The sequence below is a fragment of the Phodopus roborovskii genome, unplaced genomic scaffold, assembly GCF_943737965.1.
Source record: "Phodopus roborovskii unplaced genomic scaffold, PHOROB, whole genome shotgun sequence".
Lineage (NCBI taxonomy): Eukaryota > Metazoa > Chordata > Mammalia > Rodentia > Cricetidae > Phodopus > Phodopus roborovskii.
In genome coordinates this window covers 19016851-19040388 of record NW_026126480.1, presented here as the reverse complement: position 1 = coordinate 19040388, position 23538 = coordinate 19016851, and the positions used below count along the sequence as shown (strand labels likewise).

Genomic DNA, 23538 nt, shown 5'->3' with positions numbered 1-23538 from the left:
TGTCAGAAGAGCGTTCAAGGCTGGGGGTGGGGGGCCAGGCAGAGGCCTTGGGGCTGTGGGTATGGGGACCCATAGATTTAGGAGATTACTGAGGAGCGTGTGTGTGTGTGTGTGTGTGTGTGTGTGTGTGTGTCTGTGTCTGTGTCTGTGTGTGTGTCTCATTCCCTCCCTGTGTGTGTGTGTGTGTGTGTCTGTCTGTCTGTCTGTCTGTCTGTGTGTCTGTGTGTCTCTGTGTGTGTCATCATTCCCTCCCTGCAGCTTCTTCATTCCTCCCTTGGAAGGATGGATTCATACAATTTTGTGAATTTTGGTGGTTTGTTGTTTTTTTGAGACAGAGAATCACAATGTAGCCTTGGCTGGGCTGGAGACTCACTATGTAGACCAGGGTGGCCCCCCAGTCTCTTCCTCTTGGGATCTGGACCCGCCTTTCAAGCATTAATCACATTTCTTTAAAGTAAGAAATGGGTCATTTACCTTTCATAACTCCACCGACTATGGTGACATCCCCAAGCCTCAGCACTAGTGACCCAGCAGCACCCCCTGGTGCTTTAAGACTACTTTAAGGAACATTTCTCAGTGGGGTGGGTCACTTACAAGGTAGAGTCAGTGGATGGGCTTGACTAGCTGTGAATTCACCTGTTTCAAGTTTATAATTAAGTGAATTTTAATAAAATCTCAGAGTTGTACCAATATCATCACCGTCCAGCTTTGGAATTTTAATTAGCTGAGAATGTAATGTTGGGCCTGAGAGGTGATTTGAGAGGGAGGCTCAGGAGAAACATTTGGCCTACAAGCCTAACTACCTGAGTTTGATTCCTGGAATGTATGTAAAAAGCCAGAAGCTGCAGTGTGCATCTGTTAACCTGGCTCTCCTACAGTGATATGGGTGATGAAGACAGGAAATGTGGCTAGAACTCCTGGATTAGCTTGAACAAGCAAGACCCTGCCTCAAACAAAGGGGAAAGGTGAGAACTCACTCCCAAAAGTTGTCCTCTGACCTCCACACACATTCTTAGCATACCTATGCCACATTCACACACACACACACACACACACACATTAAAAAAATAAAAAGAAAGAAAAAAGTAGTCTAGTATCCACCATTTATAATCAATTCTCACTCCTACTTCTGGACCTAGGTAAACCCTATTCTGATTGCTGCCTTTTTCTGGAAATTCATATAAATAGAATCATATGGTATGTGGCCCTTTTGGGCTGGTCTCTCACTTAGATTACTTTGAGGTTCATCTGAGTTGTATATATCAGTACTTTATCCTTTTTATGGATAAATAATATTCCACTATATGAATATATTGTATTTTGCTTGTTTATTTATCACTTGGAATTATTTCCAGTCTGAGGGCTGTTCTGATAATGCATATAAGATTCTATAGACATTTTCATTTCTCTTGAGCAGATACTTGGAAGTGAAATTTTTGAGGTTATTATAAGTTTATGTTTATAAGAAACTCCCAAAATACTATTCAAAGTAGCTGTACTGTTTTATATTTCCACAACTGATAGTTTTTCCTTATCCACTCTGGCATTTGTTGTTTTCTTAACCTTTTTTTGTTTGTTTGCTTTTTGAGACATTGTTTCTCAGTGTGACATCTCTGGCTGTCCTGGAACTCTTTATAGACCAGGCTGGCCTCTGCTTCCCAAGTGCTGAAATTAAAGGCATGCACCACTACAGCCCACCATTTGTTGTTGTTGTTGGTTTTTTTTTTTTTTACTTACAGTCATACAGTCATTTTACTACTGCTATGAGTGTGAGCAGCAGCTCATTGAGGATTCAGTTAATATTTCCATAATGACTGGTGCTGCTGTCAACCTTTTACTTGTCATTGTCATTTGTAGATGTTCCTGTTTCTTATTTGCTAAAATATCTGTTCAAATCTTTTATTTTTTTAAGATGATTTTATTATGTCATTAGCAAATAGTATGTGGTACATTTCCAAGAATTGGCTTCCTCTGTTTCTACTGTGTTTTGAATGTTCATGTTGAAACTTAATGCTCAACAACATTAAGAGGAACAAGATTGTTGGTGGTTAGGTTGAGAACTTCATCCTCATGGATGGGATCAGTGACTTATAAATCAGCTGGGGGCAACCATTATTTGTTTTTGGTTGTGAGCCTAGTCTTTAACTGCTAAGCCATCTCTCAAGCCCCCTTTATTTGTTTTTTTTAGTATGGTTTGTGTGTCTTTTTTTTTTTAAAATATTGATTAATAAGAGTTCAGATTCTGAGCAAAAGATCCTTTATTGGATGTATAATTTATATTTTCTCACTGTCTATTCTATTTTTCTTTTTTTAAATTTTTTCAGTGCTGGGGATTAAAATACTGAGGGCTATTTGCATACTAATGCTTTACTACTGAGTTATATTTCTAGCCCTTCATTTTATTTGTGTGTGGATGGGGTGTTGTTGCTTTAAAAGTGTGTCCTCAGAGCAAAGTAGCCACCATCTTCATCAGATCAGTTGTGCTTGCTTGCAAGTGACCCTGTATCATGTCTGTGGACTGTTAACATTCCCTAATAGAAGGAAGAGGTGAGGAGGGTCATTGAACCTTTACCCCGGAGTCTCCAACCATGCCTCCCAGTAATATGTATGCAATTATGCCCTAATTGCTTAGGGGCCCAGGACACAGGGAGAGGCTTTAGTATGTAGGTTGTGAAAGAAAAAGGGAAGGGCCTCTCTCTGTGGCTTTGAGGAAGCCGGCATCCAAATTTCTTCCTATGTGACAGCTTGTGAATCACTCAGGATGGTGCCCATCACCCTTCACCTCTCACTCTGTAAGTAAGCCAGAGTGTACTTTGGTGGAATCATATTTTGGTTTATTGTTGGGACCTTATAAAGAGATCCTTCCCATGGAAGGAATTATCACAACAGTGTGTGTGTGTGTGTGTGTGTTGTGTATGTAAAGGTTATGGGCTAATTATAAATGTCCTCCTCAGTTGAGTTTCATCTTAGTTTTTGAGACTAGATCTCTCAGTGAACCTGGAGCTTACCAATTTTGTTAGAATAGTTAGCTAGTGAGCTCCAGAAACCCTCTTGTTTCTACCTCCTCAGTAACAGATAATGAATACACATTGCCATGTCCAGCTTTTATGTGGGTTTCGGGGCATCTGTGTGGTCTCAATTCAGGTTCTTATGTTTTTATGGCAAGCATTGTACCTATTAAGTCTCTCCTTATCTACCTTTAATTTTTTCTTCTTAAAAAAAAGATGCATATTTGCCTGTATGGGTGCATGTGTACAGTGTGTGTGCTGGTGCTAAAAGAGGACATAATATAACCTGGAACTGGAGTTACAGATGGTTGTGAGCTACCATGTGGATGATGGGAACTGAACCCCAGTCTTCTGCCGGACAGCCAGTGCTCTTAATTACTGAGCCATCTCTCCAGCCCCACTTTCATTTTCCTTAAAAGTATTTTTTTTTCTTTTGAGATTTATTTTATGTGCATGTGCCTTTTGCCTGCTTGCATGCATGTGCATCAAAGGCATGAATGTTTCACCTACATGTATGTGTGTACATCTATGGAAGACAGAGGCACCAGATCCCCTGGGAATGGAGTTACTAACAGTTGTGAGCCTCCATGTGGGTTGTGGAAGAGCAGCAAGTGCTCTTAACCATGGAATCATCTCTCCATTCTCTCTCTCATTTCATTTTATTAATGGTGTCTTTTTGAAGCACCAAGTCTTAAATTATGATGAAGTCCAGTTTAGTATTTTCCTCTATGAGTTGTGCTTTTGGTATTATATGTAATTTTTGCCTAATTCAACATTTTTTCTTTTGTCTTCTAAAATTTTAATATCTTATTTAGTCTAATTTGGGTATATGCTATATGAGTTATTAATGGGAGATGTCATTCTGTAAATATGTTTCTCATACTGGTTAATGAATAAAGCACTGTTGGCAAGATAGGCGGGACTAGGAGACAAGGAGGATTCGAGGAAGTAGTAAGGAGGAGTCAACATGGAGAAATTGGAGAGAGCAGAACCTCCGGCCCCCTCCGGTAAGATGAGACCACGTGGAAATACTTAGATTAATAGAAATGGGTTAATAATTATGACAGAGCTAGCCGATAAGAAACTAGTACCTGGCCAACAGCATTATATCAAATACAGAGTCTGTGTGTGTTAATTGGGGCTGGCGCCGCGGTGGGTCCAGACCGGCTGAAAAACATTACTTGTAACAAGGTATAAACTCATCCCTTCAGATACCATTTGTCTAAAAGACTATCCTTTCATTAGATGGCATTTGTACCTTTATCAAAAGACAGTTGAGTATAAGTATACAGAAATTAATTTTTGGTCTTCTAATTCTGTTCCATTGATCTATATGTATGGCATATGCCATGCTCTCTTGATTACTGTAACTTTATGGTAAGTCTAGAAATTGAGAAGTGTAAATATAGAAATAGCATACAAACTATGTTCTGTACTTCCAAAGTTGTTTTGATATTCCAGGTTATTTATATTTCAAAAAATATGTCAAGTTCTGCATAAAGACTTCTGGAATTCTGAAAGGGATTGAGTTGAATCTTTAGGTCAGTTTGGGGAGAACTGCAATCTTAGTAGTATTGGAGGAGTAGGGAGATGGCCCAGTGATTAAGAGGGCTTGCTTCTCTTCCAGAGGATCCCAGCACCCACATTGAGGACCTCACCATTGCCTTCTCTTGGCCTCCACAGTCACCTGCTCACACATGTGATACACACATAGTCACATACACATATACATAAATAAAGGTAAATCTTAAGAAAACATATTGGCTGGGCAGTGGTGGCACACACCTTTAATCCCAGCACTTGGGAGGCAGAAGCAGGTGGAGCTCTGTGAGTTTGAGGCAGCCTGGTCTACTAGCTAGGGCTTTTACACAGAGAAACCCGGTCTCAGGGGACAAAAGACAAAAGACAAAAAAAAAAAAAAAAAAGAAACATATTGGACTTTTTTGGATTCATGAAAATAGAATATACATTTCTTTCTTTTATCAGTGTTATAGAGTGATTATTGTTTGTGTCTTTCTTTTTCTGTTGCTGTAATAAAACACTCTGACAAAGTGTAATAAGGGATTAGTGTAATACACAGTTCCAGGATACTGGGAAGTTCTGGTATCAGGCAATTGAAACAGCTGCTCATATTGCATCTACAATCAGGAAGCCGAGGATGATTGATAGGGCCTAACACTGGTAATAACATTTAGTCTCAGTCCACCAATGAGATGCTTAGAAGATAGTGATGAGTTCTGCATTTGAAATTTTGTACCAGACTGCATTATACTTCATGTTCCAACACCCTTATTTGGCAATGTTCTTTCTGGAGCCAATCAAGGCCTGACTAGCTAGCCTAAAGCTTACTCCTATCCTATTCCCTATAAAGCTTACTTCTCTAACCCTGCCTGGGGCTGCATCTCTTCCCATCCTGACTGCAGCCTGGAGGATTTAATAAAAGCCGGCTCAGTACCTGGTTAGTATCTCCAGGCTCATTTTTTTTTTTTTTCAATGATTGCTGGTGTTTAGCTTTCTCTTTTTTATGGAGTCTAGAGCCCATGTGCAGGAAATGGTGCCATCCACTTTAGGGTGTTCTTGCTTCAGTTAACCCAATGAAGACAATTCCTTATAGGTGTATCCAGAGGCTTGTCTCCCAGGTGTTATATATTCTAGGTGTCTATATTCTGACACTTTGGCAATCAATATTAACTATCATTCTTTTTCCCTCCCTTCCTCCATCCATCCATCCATCCATCCCCATCTCTTCTTCTTCCCCCAGCACCTTTCTGATTTATTTATTTATTTATTTATTTATTTATTTATTTATTTATGAGACAGGGTCTTAAATATTCCAACCTAGTCTCAATCCTTCCTTCTTTCCTTACCTCCTTTCCTCCTTCCCTTCTTCCCTTTCTTTCCAAGTTTTTGGTTTTGGTTTTTTGAGACAGGGTTTCATCTGCATTGTTTTGGAACCTGTCCTGGAACTAGCTCTGTAGACTATACTGGCCTTGAACTAACAGAGATCCATTTGCCTCTGCCTCCCGAGTGCTGGGATTAAAGGTGTGTACCACTTTTCTTCCTGCCTTTCTTTCTTTCTTCCTTCCTTCCTTCCTTTCTTTTTTTTTTTTTTCTTCTTTCTTTCTTTCTTTTTTTTTTTTTTTTTAAAGACAAGGTCTTATTATGTATTCCTTGGCCTGGACTTCACAATATAGACCTGGCTGGTTTGAAACTCAGAGATCTGCCTGCCTCTGCCTCCCAAGTGCTGGGATGAAAGGTGTAAATCTTAGAACAAATTCTATTTGGTCTTAATAATAAAAACTTGGAATCAGTTATCATGGGATGAAAGCTGAAGAATCAGAGAAGCAGAGCTGCCAGAAACTGGAGTTCTTACCTCTACCAGTGCTCAGAACAAAGGGGTGATCCTGTCCTCAGACTGCCTCCTTAGACTGTAACTTCAGACTGCTGCTCAGACTGCACTGCTCCTGTCCCCTCCCACCTTATATTCCACCTTATATGTCCAGCCATAACACTCCTGTCTCACCTCCCTAGTCTTGGGATTAAAGGCGTGTGATTCCATGGGCTAGAATCACCTTTGTGTGAGCTCTGTTTCTCTTTTAAACTGGATCAATTTTGTGTAGCCCAGGGTGGACTTGAACTCGTTGATTCTAGGGATTAAAGGTATGTACCACCATTACCTCACCTCTATTGCTAACCATTGTGGCTAGCTGTGCACTCTGATCTGCAGGCAAGCTTTATTTGTTAGATCATAAACAAAATATCTCCACAGTGAACCACTACACCCAGCTGGTTTCAATCTTGAAGCATAGCTGAGAATGACTTTGAATTTAAGATTCTCTTGCCTCCATCTCCCAAGTACTGGGATTACAACTGTGTACCACCAGGCCCAGTTCAGTCCTGCATTTCTTGTAACAAATGTATTAAATATTTTATGCTGTAATGAATATAATAGTTTTCTGTTTCATTTTCGGGTTAATTATTGCTAGTGTATAAGAATATAGTTGAATTGTTCTTCTGTGACATTAATGAATTACTAATTAATCCTAGTGGGGAGCTTTTGTGGATTCTTTGGTATTTTCTATTGACAGGATCAGATCATCTGTGCATGAAGAAAATCTGATCTGAGGCCCTGGTGATACACAGCACTAAATTGCAGTTATTTAGGAGTGTGAAGCAAGAGCATCAGGAATTCAAGGCCAATTTGGACTACATAGGTCCCACTTAACAAAACAACCAACCAACCAACCTTTATTTATTTATTTGTTTGTTTGTTTAGATTGAGTCTCTCTGTGTAGGCCTGGTTGTCTTGGAAGTAGCTCTATCTAGTCTCCTGCTGGTTTTAAAGGTGTGCCACTATACCTGTCTTATAATGTTTCAGTTAGGATTTCTGCCTCAATACTGGCCATCAATACAGCATTAAATAGAAATGACAGGAGAACCTTGGTCCCTTGTTTGGAACCTTTTATCAATAACTATGTGGTGTTTGAATTTTTTTTAAGTGCCAGAGATCCTAAACATAGGCCATTGTGTCTTAGGCAGAGGTTCTCCTACCATAATACATCCCTGGGCTTTGCATTTTAACCAAGGTCCCCTTATGAAAGTCAGGCTGGCCTTGAACTTGCTGTGTAGATCAGAATAATTTCTAATGTAAAACCTTCTCTTTTTGCCTCCCAGGTTCTGGGTTTACAGGGTTGCATCACCATACCTGGTTTTGGTGTTTGGAATTTAATAGATGTGAAATGCTCTTTATTAAGTTGAGGAAAATTTCCCTCTATTTCTGATTTGTTGCATTTGTCTTCTCTTTTTAATTATGAAAGGTTGTTGGATTTTGTCAAATGTTCTTCTGTGCATTAATTGATGTTGCCATGTGGTTTTATTTTTGATTCTATGAATATGTTATATTAGTTTATATTTGGATATTAAGCCAATGTCTCATTCCTAGGATAAATCTCATTTTGCTGGATTTAGTTTGTTAATATTTTATTGAAAATATTTGTATCTTCATTAGGGATTTTAATCTAATTTTCCACTTTGTGTCTTGAATTGGTACAATATTTTTGCCTTGTAGAGTGATTTAGGAAATGTTCCATTTTCTGGAAGAGTGTGTAGAAATGGAATCATTCTTACTTGATTGAAAACATCTGTGCCTGAGCTTGTCCTTGTAGAAGATTTTTAATTAATTAAATTTCTTGTCTTAGATCTGCTTGTATTTCCTATTCCTTTTTGAGTCATTTATCATCTTTCTGTCTAAGAATTTGTCTTTTTCACTTAAGGTGTCTAATTTGTTGACAAAAACAGTATTACAGCATTATCTTTTTCATTTCTTTACGCTCTGAATGAGGCTGGCTAGTACGTCTGTCTCTGTTTCTCTCTTTTTTGAGTGAAGGTCTCTATGTATGCAACTTGCTATGTAGATTAGGCTGGCCTCAAATTTACAGAGCTCCCCCTGTCACTTGCCTCTGGATTAAAGGAGTGTATCACCACATCTACTTCTTCCTCTTTCCCCCGCCCCACCTACCCCATAGGGTTTCTCTGGGTATCCTTGGCTGTCCTAGAACTCCTGTAGATCAGGCTGGCCTCTGCCTCCCAAATGTTGGTATTAAGGTCATGTACCACTAAGTTGGCTCCTATTCTCTTTCTTAATGGGGTTACAAGTATGTACAACTATGTCTGGCTGAATCTTGTGTGTGTGTGTGTGTGTGTGTGTGTGTGTGTGTATGTTTGTGTTTATGAATATATATATATATGTTTTTAAAGAATATTTTTATGCATGTGAATGTTTTGCCTACATGCATTTCTGGTGTTCTTAGAGGCCATTAGCTCCCCTGGAACCAGAGTAATAGAAGATTGTAAGCTAACACTTAGATGCTGAGAATTGAATCAGGGTCTTTTGGAAGAAAAACCAGTGCTCAACCATCTCTCTGCTCTTCTTATTTTTTGGATGGGTCTAAAGTTTTGTTAATTTTTAAAATCTCCCAAAAGAACATATTTTTTGTTTCATATTTTTTCTTTTTTCCTATTTCTAATTTCATTGACTTCTATGTAATTGTTATCCTTATTATTCTCTTCCTCCAGCTTTCATTGGAGTTAGTTTGTCCTTTATATTTTTTTCAAATGGTTTTTATTTTTTAATTAATTTTTAATTTTATTTTATTGAGACAGGGTTTTACTTTGTAGCCTTAGCTGGCCTGGAACAAGATATGTAGATCAGGGTGAACTTGAACTCTTAGCTGCCTAATTCTGCCTCCCAAGTGCTGTGATTAAAAGGTGTTCCAACCATGCCTTGATCTTTTTAAAATTTTTAGTTATGTGTATGTATGCATCTCTCTCTGTCTCTATCTCTGTATGTGTGTGCACACGTATAGGTAGGTAGGTGTTGTATATTATGTGCGTTTGAGTGTCGTACCTGCAAAGCTCAGAATAGGGCCTCAGAGTCTCTGGAGCTGGAGTTAGAGGTGATTGTAAGTTACCGAATGTGGGCTCTGGGAAGTGATACTTGCTTTTAATCACTGACCTCTTAGCCTTCCTGTATATCTTCTTTAAAATTTCAAAAAATCAGTTACCTGTATATATTGAGTAGAGTGGGGTGTTTGCATGCTGCAGTGCATGTGTAGATTTCAGAGGACAATTTGTAGGAGCCTTTTTCTCTTCTTTTACCTTGGAGGTTCTGGGGATGGGATCCAATTCAGATCATTGTCCTTCTGTATACGTTGTTAATGTCTATCCAAGTTCTTTACCTATTTTGATTTGTATGATACTGAATTTTAGTATCTATTCTAGATATGGATTCCTTATCAGCAAAATGATGTGAAGATAGTTTCTCCCATTCTGTGGTTGTACTTTTTACCCTGTTAATAGTATTACTTGATATGTGAGACTTAAGCTTTTCATGAAATATAGTTTTTCTGTCTTTCCCTCTGTTACTGGGCTTTAGTTACAAAAAAAAAAAAAAAAAAAAAAAAAAAAAAAAAAAAAGAAAGAAAGAAAGAAAGAAAAAAAAAAAAAAAGAAAGAAAGAAAAATCATTGCCAAAGTCAGAGTTTTGAAGCTTTTGTCTTATTTTTTCTTCTAGGAATTTTATTTCATTAGGTCTTATACTTAAGTCTTTGATTCATACTGAATTACTTTTTGTATGTGGTATTAGATGAGTCCAGTTTCATTCTTGGAACAACAATGGCTGTTTGCCATGCATTATAATTCATTTTCCATTACTGAAAAAAATACCTGAGATAATCAGCTTATAAAGATGAAAGATGTATTTTTACTTAGTTCAGTATATAAGGTGATAGCTACCTTGCTCTTGGGCCTGTGGCAAGATAGTACATCAGGACAGGCAATATGCAGAGGAACACAGTTCCTTCCTTTATGAGTGGGCTATAAAAGAAAAATTAGGGTTTCACAATTTCCTATAAGGGTATGGCTCCCATGACTAGAAAATCTACCCATTCCTGTACCACCTCTTCCTGATAGCACCAAGATGGCAACTAATCCTGTAGCACACAGGCCTTTGCTGAACAGACCTGATCCACACTGGCTTATGGAAGGTTTTGTTTTCTGCAGGGTTTCCTTGTTTATACTTTTGTTTGGCTGCCATAGCTTCATGTAAGCTATTCCAGCTACTTGACATGGGTGGGGGGAATGAGAAGCTTCTTCCATGCTAAGAGCTCAGTTTTCCTAGTTCTCTGGTACTTGGAATGTATGTGGTCCCCATAAACTCATAGGGAATAGTACTTTTAGGATGTGTGGCTTTGTTGGAGTAGGTATGGCCTGTTGGGGGAAGTGTGTCATAATGGGGTTGTGCTTTGAGTTCTCGTATATGCTCAAGCCATGCTCAGTGTTTCAGACTACTTCCTATTGCCTGTGGGTCAAGATGTTGGACTCTCAGCTCCTTCTCCTTTGTCTGCCTGCATGCCACCATGTCACACCAAAGTGATAATGGACTAAACCTCTGAAAATGTAAGCCACCCCAATTAAATGTTTTTTTCTTTATAAGAGTTGCCATGGTCTAGTCACTGGGTGTGGTGGCATGTGCTTTTAATCTCAGCACTCAGGAGGCAGAGGTAGGCAGATCTCTGAGTTTGAGGCCAGCCTGATCTACAGAGCTATTTCCAGGATTGCCAGGGCAACACAGAGAAACCCTATTTTAAAAAAACAAAACAAAACAAAAACAAGCAAAAAAGAGTTGCCGTGGTCATGGTGTCTCTTCACAACAATAGAAACCCTAACTAAGCCAGAAGTCTGTGCAAAACTTACTGGGGAAGTAGCCCCCATAGTTTCAAAACAGTTGCATCTAACAAATTCTGTTTATGCAATTATTGTCTAATTAGGAGAAGGTTCCTGTTGTTTCCTCCTCTTCTATCATATCAGAACCTTCCTCTTCCTCATGTTTAGGAGAAAACATGAAAGGCTCTACACAAAGTTTCTTTAATTTTCCTGTTGCTCCTCTGTAGTAACTAAGGCATCTGCCCTACTTTGGTAGATATTTGAAATAACACCTGGTGGAACATGAACATTGGAATGTGGGGAAGGACCCTGAAAAATAGGTAGGCTTATTGTTATCTGAGGCATAATAGTAACAGAAATGGATCTATTGCATATAAATTTGTTTCTTGGGGTATGGGAGTTTTATTCCTCATTGTTACTGGGGAAGATTGGATATGAAGTTGATTAGACAAGACACTCTTAATGTGAGAAAGGAGAAAGTGATTATAGGTGGTTGGGATTGGAGCTGAATAGCTCAGGTTGCTGGTAGAGAAAGCAGACAGTAAAAGGCCAAGTAGACTTTATGGAGGACAACATATTTCTCTGGTTGATAGATAGTAGGTCTTCTCAGTTAACCTGCACATTATCATCATCTTTCTGCAGCCAAAGAAAGTAAAAGTAAGTTGCAGTTGAGAAGTTCTTTGATAAAGGTTTAATTGTTAGGTATACATGATGGGGGCAGATGGAAATGTACTGGAAAAGGTTTTGGAATGATTTGCTCTAGTGCTGATCCTATTAATAACTTTACATAAGACTACAACCAAATTGCTCCACTGGCTTAAGTATTAATCTAAATTAATTCAATATATTTTGAAAATTTTATGGTTATGTAAAAAGTGTTAAGAAAAAATTACAATTCTATAGTGCTAAAGTATTAAGAACAAGGTGTGGTGGCATGTATCTAACTCCAGTATTAAAGAGGCAAAGGCAGGAAGATCTTGAGTAGAGATTGTTGAAGGACATGTGGATAGAAGTAAGGGAAAAGAAAGAAAAATACATAAAGGTTAAGGATTAGGCTCAGTTGGGTAGAATGTTTGCTTAGCAATCATGAAGACCTGGGTTTGATCCCCAGTACCCCACTGAGTGAGGTAGCACATGCCTATAATCCCAGCACAATAAGTGAAGGCAGGAAGACCAATTCAAGGTCATTCATGGACATAAAGGGAGTTCATGGCCAGTGACACTACCTCTTTTCCTCAGATTAGAAAAAACTAGGTTTCTTTCTTTCTTTTTTAATCATGTTATATTGTAGTGGTAGTGAATGCCTTTAATCCAGTACTCAAGAGATGGAAGCAGTTGGATCTTAGAATTCAAGGCCAGCCTAGTCTGCAGATCAAGTTCCAGGATAGCCAGGGCTATACAGAGAAACTCTCAAAAAACAAATAATGACAAAACAACAATAACAAAATTGTTTTATATTTATGTGTATAGTGTTTTGCCTACATATGCATGTGTACCACATGCATGCCTGGTGCCTTTAGAGGCCAGAAGAGGGTGTCAGATCCCTTTGGAATGGAGTTAGATGTAGTTGTGAATCTGTCATGTGATTGCTGGGGATTGAATTTTGCTCCTCTTCAAGAGCAGCCAGTACTCTCAACTACTGAGCTAGTTCTACAGTTCAAGAAAAATAATTTTTTAAAAAAGGACATGCGTTGTGGTTTATGCCTATAATCTGAGCACTTAAGAATTTGAGCTATCCTCCTGGATAGCTGTGAGTTCAAGCCCAGCTTGGTCTGCATACTAAGTTCCAAGACAGACTGGGTTACAGAGTGAGATCCTATTAAAAACAAAAGCATTAAAAGCTGCTTCTAAAGTATAAATTTCTCATAAAGATTTAATTTACCATGTCATTTCCACAAGTCATTTTGACTATATACATGACTGTTGAACAGTAAGATTCATGTAAGTTAGAAGTGAAGTGTAGCCCATGTAGCTGCCACATGCCCTACAGGTGTGTAGTGTTTGAGTAGGAATGGCCCCCATACACTCATTTATTTGAATGCTTGGGGAAGTGGCACTATTAGGAGGTGTGGCCTTGCTGGAGTAGTTGTGACCTTGCTGGAAGTATGTTACTGTTGTTGAGGTAGGTTTTGAGGTCTCAGATGTTCAAGATGTAGGACGTTCAACTCCTTCTCCAGCACCATGTCTGCCTGCATGCTGCCATGCTCCCTCCATGACATTAATGGACTAAATCTCTGAAACTGTAAGCCACTCCAATGAAATGTTTTCCTTTTTTTGAGAGTTGCTCTGGTCATGGTGTCTTTTCACAGCAATAGGGATCCTAAGACAAGGTGCCATCATTCAAGCATTCTCAGTGACATTTTCTGTTCACCCTCTGCATGATGCTGATTAAGTCTAGTGCATTTGTTTTGTGAGAAGACAGAGAGAATATTTTCACCCCAAAAGATGATAGTCTGTTTATCTCCATCCTCTGAAAGCATTTCCTGCCAGGCAGTTGACACAGAGCTTTGGCACAGCTTCAGGAAACTGTTTGCTTCTGTTTACTCCTTCTAGATCCAACTTCCCTAGCTAGGAACTGGGATGAGAGTCTTGTTGAACTCCTTCATATTTAGAACTTCTTCATAGAACATCTCATCACTTCCGCAGGTCCTGAGTTCAATTCCCAGCAACCACACAGTGGCTCACAATCACCTATAATGAAATATGGTATCTTCTGTCATTCAGGCATATATGCAGGCAGAACACTGTATATATAATATGTCTTCAATCCCAGTGTTCTGGAGGCAGAGGCAGGTTGATCTCTGTGAGTTCAAGGCTAGCCTGGTCTACATTAAAAAGTTCGAGGCCAAACAGGCCTGCGTAGTGAGACCTTGTCTCAAAAAACAAAAGGAAAACTAATAGATGAGGCTAGAGATATGGCTTAGCGTTTAAGAGCACTAGCAGCTCTTTCAGAGAATCCCAGCACCCACATGTCAGTTCTCAACCAATAGTAGTTCCAATTCCAGGGGATCTGATGGCCTCCCATGACCTCTATGGACACTTTATGCACATTTGCAGGCAAAACACTCATACACACAAAGTCAACATAAATAAATCTTTTAAAATAAACAAAAGACAGTGAACTTGAGATATAGAAAGGCACAACCACTTAATACTACTGTTATTTATGAGCAGGTTTCTATCTTCTCTACATAGCATTATTAGATAAACTCGACATTACTTAATTCTTTTATCCTGCTGGATGCTTTAAAGAATATTCTAAAATTTGGGTAAGCACCAGAACAGCAGGCAGCAGCAGCTGGGGAGGAAGTACAGAAGCTATCGACACAGAAGTGAAAGGCATGGGAGTAGTGACAAGAGAAGGAATTTATGGTGTGGCTTAGGCCAGAGGTCTAATGCCACACAAAGGTTTCAGACTGGGAGTGTATCTGTGACCCAAACTCAGAACAAGGTCACAGATTAGAAAATCCAGTAGCCTTTGAATGGCAAGGATCATTGCAAACATCAGGTCATGGGGAAAAAAAAGTAAAGGATGTAACATAAATTCCAGTGAGAGATAAATGGGAAGATAATTTAAATGGCCACAGTTTAGTGGCTCAGATGTAATTTTTACAATTAGAATCTGGCCCTGGAGCAACTTCAGCCAGGCAGCATCCTTTGGAACCCTTAGCATTGACATGAGATCATGTACATGCCAAAGGACAGTGGATTACCTAAGCCAATAGAACAAAAAGTAAGGACTCAAGTTGGTGTAGTTGCACAGATGGACTTCATTAATGAGAAAAGAAAGGTTTGAAATAACTTGGGTCCTGAAAGATGACTCAGCAGGTGAAATACTTGGCTGTCAAGCCTGGTGACCTGACTTCAGTCTCCAGGACCCCTATGTGGAAGGAGGTTAACTGACTCCTTCAGGCTATCCTCTAACTTATACATACACCTGTACATACATACACACAAACACATACATGGTTTTAAAAAAGAATACAGTTCCTTGCTGGGATGTTAGCTAGTAAGTAAGAGCTTGCACAAGGACAAGAACCCAAGATTGAATCCCCAGTATTCATGTTGGGGGAGGGAGGGAAGGGGACATACGTGGAAGTGGGCAGGTAACCCCAGTGCTATGTGGGAATGGAGACAAGAGAATTGTTGGGGATTGTTCCTACCAACCTCAATCTAGGTTCAGCAAGAGACCCTGCCTGAAGGAATAAGGCAGAGATGATAGAGCAGAGCACACAGTATTTTTCTTTGGTTCTGTGCAAAGACCTTCACACCTCTTTGTTTTTCACCACTCTCCAAAGACAACTACAACTAAGCCAAGAGTTTTTGGGGGTTTTTGTTTGTTTTGTGTGTTTGTTTTTGAGATGGCATCTTTGTTTTTCTCTGGTTAGCCTGGAAACCAGTATGTAGACCAGGCTGGCCTCAAACTCATAGGGATTCACTTGCTTCTGCCTGCTGAGTGCTAGGATTAAAGGCATATACTACTATGCCCAACCAACTCCTTAGTTCTGTACAACATAGGTCTCTTATATCATCTTTCTCCTTGTGAGGTTTCAGTCATATCCTTTTCTTTCACACTCTGAAAACTGAAAACTTCTGAGATGGAGAGCTCCCTGCTTTGAGAGAAACAGAAGTCAGCATAGCTTGCTGAGTGAGGTCTCTAGGTTTCTGTCTGGGATTTAGTAAATCCTAGGTTCCCCCTAGTTCTACTAGTTACCTTGATCTTATGGGTGGTTGCCTCATCTGTTCATGACTTTTTACCTTTGCAGCCATCTGAGCATGAGGATTGACTTAACCTAATCCCTTAACTGTAATGTACCCCAATTTTTAGGATTTGTAGCTGCATAGAGAAAATGGAGACTAGGAAATACAAAGAAGCAGGATGACATCAGCAGATAAATGAGCCTGGCCCTTCAGTCAATAAACTAGTATTAACATCCTCTTAGACACTGAACTCACCCTAGACTCTCTGCAAGGACTGTTATTAAAAGGGTCCTTTGATGCTGGACAAAAAAAAAAAAAAAAAAAAAAAAAAGTGCATGCCTTTAATCCTAGCTCTAAGGAGGTAGAACACACTGAGCTTGAGACCAGCCAGGGCTATATAGTGAGACCTGTCTAAAAATAAATTAGTGAAGTTTGTGTATGTGTGTGTGTGGTGCGTGAGTGTGCGCACAAGTATAGAAACTGGTATAGTACTTGCCAATCATACATGAAGCCCAGAGTTCAAGAGTTCAAGTCTCTAATACTGTATATAGGGGCATACATCTATAACCCTAGCACCTAGAAGGTCTTATTTTGATATATAGTGAGGCCAGACTGGGCTACATGAGACCCTTTTGAGAGGGGGGGTGGAGAAAAATGTTGGACATTGAATGAGTTCACAAATGATAAAATTGAATTGGAGCAGGAAGGAGTAAGGGAATCACTCCCAACTGAGGCAGAGCCCCATTACAGCTTTCAGATGCAACTACAGCTTTGTGGACCTACAGAAATGTCCTGGAAGTATAAGACACAAGGAAATTAGTGGCCTATCTAAGACTTCTGGAAATGGACTGTACACAGGACAAATTGATTGTAAAAATAATGCTTAAGTCAGCCACAAAACATTAATAAAAAGTTGAGGTAAGTGAAATTTTGAAGATGATGGAATCTAATAGATAACTTCCTTATAACAACTTACAGGTAAGCTCCCTTTTCAAAGGGTTAATTATAGTGGCTGTTATGAAGAGAAAAAGCCCATGATGAAAGTGTGGTAGAGGACTTTGCTTTTTTTTTTTTTTTTTTTTTTTTTTTTTGAGCAAGTTAAAACAAGCTGGCCTGTAAGCAATTATTATCTTCATCAAAATTCTTAGCTCTAATGTTTTGGTTTCAATGGCCCAGCACGTATGCCTTCTCAAACAATTGGATGGATTTAAAACACTTATGAGATATTTTTGCTTATATCTTAACATAGCATCAGTTCAACAGGAAATTGGGGGGGAGTAAGATTTGGCATTAGGGCTTAGTTAAAAAAAATCAAAAGTAAAGTAAACAAACAAACAAACAAAAAAACCCCACAAGGCCTAAACTGTGCTTACAAATGACGTTCTTTATTCAGCCTTACAATGGCCATAGTAGTAAGGATCTATACAGATTCAGGAACATATTTTCTTTATTCCTTAATCATTTCACATCTTTGGAAAGAGTGGTTAGCAGTTGGCATGCTTGGGGTGCTTGGGCATTACCCACTGCTAACATTTTCTTATGGGGGATACGTTCTAAAAACATTTCTCTTTGACTTTTTTTTTTTTTTTTTAAAGCAGGGGTGGTTTTGTTTTTCATCTTTAAAAAAAACACATGTTCTGTATTCTAAGGAAATTTTTTGGTGCCTGCTTGGGGAAACAAGTGATTTGAAAACTGAATTAACTTTTCAAATACTGAGTTTTATATGTGCCAGTGATTCTTAAGAATGTGTCTTTGGATTAGATTGGGAAAACTGTGTGTGTGTGTGTGTGTGTGTGTGTGTGTGTGTGTGTGTGAGAGAGAGAGAGAGAGAGAGAGAGATTAGGTTTCTAGTTACACTGTGTTTATTGATGGATTACATTGTCAGATATTTTTATTGTATGTTCATTTGAAATGCCTATAATTTGGGGCTGGCTAAGAAATGTACTGCTCTACCAGAGGACCTGAATTCCCATCATTCATGTTAGGTGGTTCACAACTGCCTGTAATTCCAGCTCCATGGGATCTGACACCTCCTGGGACACCTGCACTTGTGTGCAAACTCCTATTCCAGGAATAAACACACATATACAAAGTTAAAAATAATTTTTAAAATCTTAAAAAAAAAAAAAGAAGAAGAAGCTGGGCAGTGGTGGTACACACCTTTAGTTGCCAGCACTTGGGAGGCAGGTGGATCTCTGAGTTTGAGGCCAGCTTGGGCTACAGAGAGAGTTCCAGGGCAGCCAGGACTATTTCACAGGAAACCCTGTCTCAAAAAACAAATGAACCAAAAACAAACAAAATCATACAAAAGAAATGACAGTAATTTGACAGCTATAGCTATGTAGTGAATGTAAGGCAGTTGCTAGGTATTGAAGGTGGAGTTGATGCTAGTTGGTGATTAGTCCATGCTTTCAAGAGGCTTCTAGTGTCTACTTAGTTCATAGATTGGGTCATGGTGAGCAGGTGTCCTGAGCTATGAACTATATCAGAGAATGACTCATCCACTCTGCCTAGGATAGGAAGAAATCAGAGAAGGCTTGACTAAAGAGATGACATTTGTATTGAACCTATTTAGATGTTAACTTGTGTGATGTTTTTTGGTAACAAGTTGTTATAAAAATAGAGCATAGAATGTTGAAAGGCAGAACAGAGATGTAAAGTCCACATAATCTGGAATTTCCAGGTACAGATGCCTCACAAATAAATTGGAAATTCCTGTCTAGAAATACAAGAGAGAAGTTAGAGCTCTAGAGATAATAGTTTGACAAGATCTGTATATTAACTGAAGCAATGTAAACAGATAAAATGCTTATATATAGGGAAGAGCCAAAAGTTAATTTTTCAACTTGAAAACTACACAGAAGAGTAGGCAGTAATGAAGGACACTGATGAGTGGTCGTAGAGATGGGAAAAGGGGTTGATAGAAAGGCTGGGAGCATAGCAGTCAAATAAAGAGCTCAGATGTTACAGGGGAAATGAACAAGCAGAGCATTTGGGAAATAAAAACTAGAATAGTTGAGGCCAGGCATGGTGCAAGCCTGTAACCTCAGTGCTTTGGAGGCAGATGGAAGAAGATCAAAAGTTCAAAGTTATCCTGGCTACATAAGGACTTTGAGGCCAGCCTGTGATATGAGATACTGTTTCAAAGCAAGCAACAACAAACTAAACCAAATTAATAAAATAAAAAATAAAATAAAAAAAAAAAGATTATCAAGGACAGTGTTTGAAGAGGTACTCATACCACACTAAATCATCCTGGAGCCTCAAAGAGAAACTAAACAAGCTTCCAAAGACAGAAGTATACATTTTATTCCCAACTGCAGTATATGAAAGCACGAGTATAATTAGTAAAGTGGCTTATTCTACAGTCTTCAGGAACACTGTATTTTTTCCTATATTTTCTCAAACAGACTATCAACCTAGATCTCACTCCTAGGAATTCTGATTTGGGAGATCTATAGATATACTAAGGACATTTAAAAGCTGCTGGTATGTTTTCCACTCAGAAGTCAAATAGTTTAATTTTTAAAGGTTTATTAATTTTTACGTGTGTGTGTGTGTGTGTGTGTGTGTGTGTGTGTGAATATGTGTATATGTGTGTGCAGGTACCCTCAAAGGCCAGAAGACAGTGTCAGATACTCTGGAGCTGCAGTTGCAGGCTATTTTAAGTTAACAAATATGGGTACTATGAACTGAACTCTGATTCTCTGAAAGCAAGCACTCTTGGTCTTTGAGCCATCTCTCCAGCCCTAAATCTTTTATTCTTTATAGAAAGTAAAAAAAGAGTTGGAAGATGACAGTTCCTTAGAGTATTTTTTTTTTTTTTTATGGGCACCAAGCGTTGAGAGCCTGCTTGCTTTCTTGCTTGTTTTATTTGAGATGGTATTAGTAGTAGCCAGACTGGCCTCTTAACTCAGAGATTGCCTGCCTCTAGACCCTGAGTCCTGGGACTAAAGGCTTGCTGTATCATGTGTGGCTGCCACTTTTGTTTTTAATTGATTCTTTACATATATGTCAGGCTGGCTTTCAGCTCACAGCAATCCTCCTGCTTGGTGTCCTAAGTGTTAAAATTACAACTATGTCTCACCACATCCAGCTGCTTTAGAAATGAATTTCTCCTCAAATCTGGGTGAATGGAAAGTAGGTTGGTTTAAATAGCACTTGTCAAGATTATGGAGTCATGGTTAATATTAACACATGGTTTTACCAGATATGACTTTTTTATTATTTAGTTGTTGATAAAATACTAGCAATTCAAATACAACAACATATAAAAATGATTGAAAACCATTATAAAGCAGTGTTTGTGCCAGAAATGCAAGGATGATCCAATATACAAAAAAAAAAAAAAAAAAAAAAAAAAACCTCACATCAATAGAAGGAAGGATTGAAAACCATATGATTATCCCAATAGACACAGAAGGGTTAAAAATAAAATTTAACTTTCTTCATGGTTTAAAAAATAAAAAGCTGGGCATGGTGGTACATATCTTTAATTGTAGCACTCAGGAGGCAAAGACAGGTGGATCTCTTTAGTTCAAGGCCAACCTGATCCTGTAGAGTTCTAGGATGGAGTTCTGAAACCCTGTCTCAGAAAACAAACAAACAAACAAACAAAAACCAAAAAAAACAAAAACCACACATACCAAACCCCCAACAAAATAAACACTAGAAAACCAAAACCAAGCCGGATGGTGGTGGTGCATGCCTTTAATCCCTGCACTCGGGAGGCAGAAACAGGTGGATCTCTGCAAGTTCAAGACCAGCCTGGTCTACAAGAGCTCGTTACCAGGACAGCCTCCAAAGCCACAGAGAAACCCTGTCTTGAAAAAACCAAGAACAATCTACTGAGTTTAACTGAGTTTAAGAGAAGTGCTTCAACACACTAAGAGCTATACATCACAAACCTCTGACCTACATCATTCTGAATTCAGAAAAGCCAAAAGTTCCTCTAGATAGGTGAAGACTGTTCAGCCTTAATTCTTAGTTAGCGTTACTATTGTTATAATGAAACATAACCAAAGCAACTTTAGGGAGGAAAGGGTTTATTTGGCTTACACTCCTTATTGCTGTTCACTATCAAAGGAAGTCAAGACAGGAACTCAGGCAGGAACCTGAAGGCAGGAGCTGATGAATAGGGCATGGAAGGTTCTGGTTACAGGCTTGTTTCCCATGTCTTGCTCAGCCTGCTTTCTTATGAAACCCAGGACCACTAGCCCAGGGATAGCACCACCCACAATGGGATGTCCCCCTTCCCATTACTAATTAAGAAAATGCACTGCAGGCTTGCCTACAACCCAACATTATTGGGGGCATTTTCTTAACTAAGGAGTTGACTAAAAACTACTCAGCACATTTAATGACCCTCTCTGAGCCTGTTGTCACCTCCTATGCATCCAGAGCACCTGGCATATCAGCTCACCTGTTCTCAGAGCTGGCCCAACTACCAGCATCAGTAGTTATCCCAATGCTTTCCTTAAGTGAACTATTGTTACTATTAGTCTAGTAATTAGAATAAAATACCAAATACTCTAGCACAAAACCATATGGACCCAGGTCTAATTTAACCTTTTCATGAACTGGTTATTGGAAGAGAACTTTGATTTTCTGTATTACATCTTTGGTATATTTTGAAAAGGGAAAGTCAAAGGTATGAATGGGATTCAAGTCATGGAAACTGATTCTGCTGTGGAAAGGGGGCTGGAGAAAGCAGCACAGTTATTCTCTCATAGTTGAAAAAACTAATAACTTGACTTAATTTTTCTGTAAAAATCTCAGTAGTAACACTTGGAAAATAATTACTGAAATCCAATGAGATTTACTAGACAAGATTACCATTAATTCTCACTCTCTCTCTTTTTCTTTCACTCTGTTTCTGTGTATGTGTGTGTACATGCTATAGTTTTTCTAGTCTCCTATTAATAACCCTATAACTTCTTAATTGTAGTAACCAGGAATACCAGTTAATATTTCTTTTGAACTCCTTATAGAGCTAAATAAAATATTTTCTTTATCTGGTAGAAAAAAATTAGGCCATGAAAGAAAAATGTGTGTTCTTTGTGCATATCCACATACCAAAAATTTCCTACAGGTTTCCATTCTTTGTCAGTCAACACACTAACAGTATTCACAGGGATTGTTTCAGAAAGAAATAAAAATCAGGAAGTTATTAACAAACATATGGAAGATCACACAATCCTAATTCTTCTAAAATAGTGTCACTCCTTGATGACTAAGCTTTCACATATATGCTCCTATGGGTGCCTCTTTGTTTATTTTTGTTTTGAGACAGGTTTTCTCTGTGGAGCCTTGGGTATTCTGAAACTCACTCTGTAGACCAGGCTGACCTCAAACTCATAGAAATTCTCCTGCCTCTGCTTTTGGATGCTGGGATTAAAAGGCATATATCACAACTGTCCAGTACTGTGATGCAGGATGCAATTCTTCTAATCCTACTAATTGATTGAGGTAGTGTACCACTCTTTATTTTTGTTCTAAAATAGTTGCTCTTAATTTTTTTTGAGAGTGTGAATCTCTGAGAATCTGTTGAAAGCTGTGGACCTTTCCTCCTTGAAATGGATTCAACACATATTAACAGTTTCCACTGAATATCTCTGGAATAGTACATAATCTGCAGTGATTTCTCCCAAAGAGGGGAACTGATGGGCAAGAATGAGAAGAAAGATTTGGGTAGTGAGATGACCCAGTGAGTAAAATGCTTGCCATACAAGTGTGAGGGCCTGATTTCAGATCCCAAGAACCCATATAAAGTGGGATTCTGTAGCATGCATCTGTTGTTCAAGTGCTCCCTATGAGGAGAGGGGAGGCTGACACAGGAGAATCCTTGAAGGCCAGTGAGTTTGACATATGTAGCAACAGTGAACAATAAAGAGACCCTGCCTCAAACAAGGTGGAAGGAGAGGATCACTTGAGCTTGTACTGTGACCTCCACAAAGGCACAGTGGTGCATGTACACTTGAACACAAATGAACAGACACATGCAGAATTGGGTGAGGGCTTATTTCCCCCTATATATTATGTTACATTGTTTTTTAAAATTTGTAATCAGGTTTTTGTTTTGGGGGGGAACTTTTGGTGTGTATGTATATGTATGTATGTGGGTATATGTGTATACAGTGGACAGCCAATTGGTAACAGTTATATCCACCCTTCTTTCCCCAGTAGAAATAAAACACATCTTTAAAAAAAAATTTGTAATCAGGTATATCTTATCTATATTGTATATAAAATGCTTTTTAAATCAATGTCAAAATATTTTTCATATACTTTATACATCAGTGTTCTGAATTGCCTGTTTCTTGCAATTTAAAAAAATTAAATCTTGGTTGGTGGGATTGCTCAGCTAATGATAAAGTCATTTGCTACCTGGTTAAATCCCTAGAACCCAAATGATGCAAACAGAGGACTCCTGCAAGTTGTCGTCTTACCTCCACATTTGTGCTGTGGCATGTGTACTCACCCACATACATACACAAATATAAGTAAGTAAATATTTTAAAATTTTAATTAAGCGGTCTTTAATCAGATACACATTTAGGTTTTTTTTTTTTTTCTTCTTCTAGATTACAGGTTAGTATGAAACCAGT

General features: G+C 38.7%; 1 protein-coding gene across 3 annotated transcripts in view; it reads left to right on the top strand.

Moving 5' to 3' along the window:
* The window catches only part of Dennd2b (DENN domain containing 2B), a 178281-nt gene that overhangs the window by 83 nt on the left and 154660 nt on the right, over positions 1-23538 (top strand). Inside the window, exon 1 of one of the 3 annotated variants that reach the window (XM_051192586.1) lies at positions 901-965. The exons of 1 other annotated variant lie outside the window; for it this stretch is intronic. The gene's annotated coding sequence lies outside the window, so the exon portion shown is untranslated. Of the gene's footprint in view, positions 1-900; positions 966-2732; positions 2793-23538 lie in introns of those variants that run through there. One more of the 3 variants, XM_051192588.1, reaches the window with a different exon arrangement.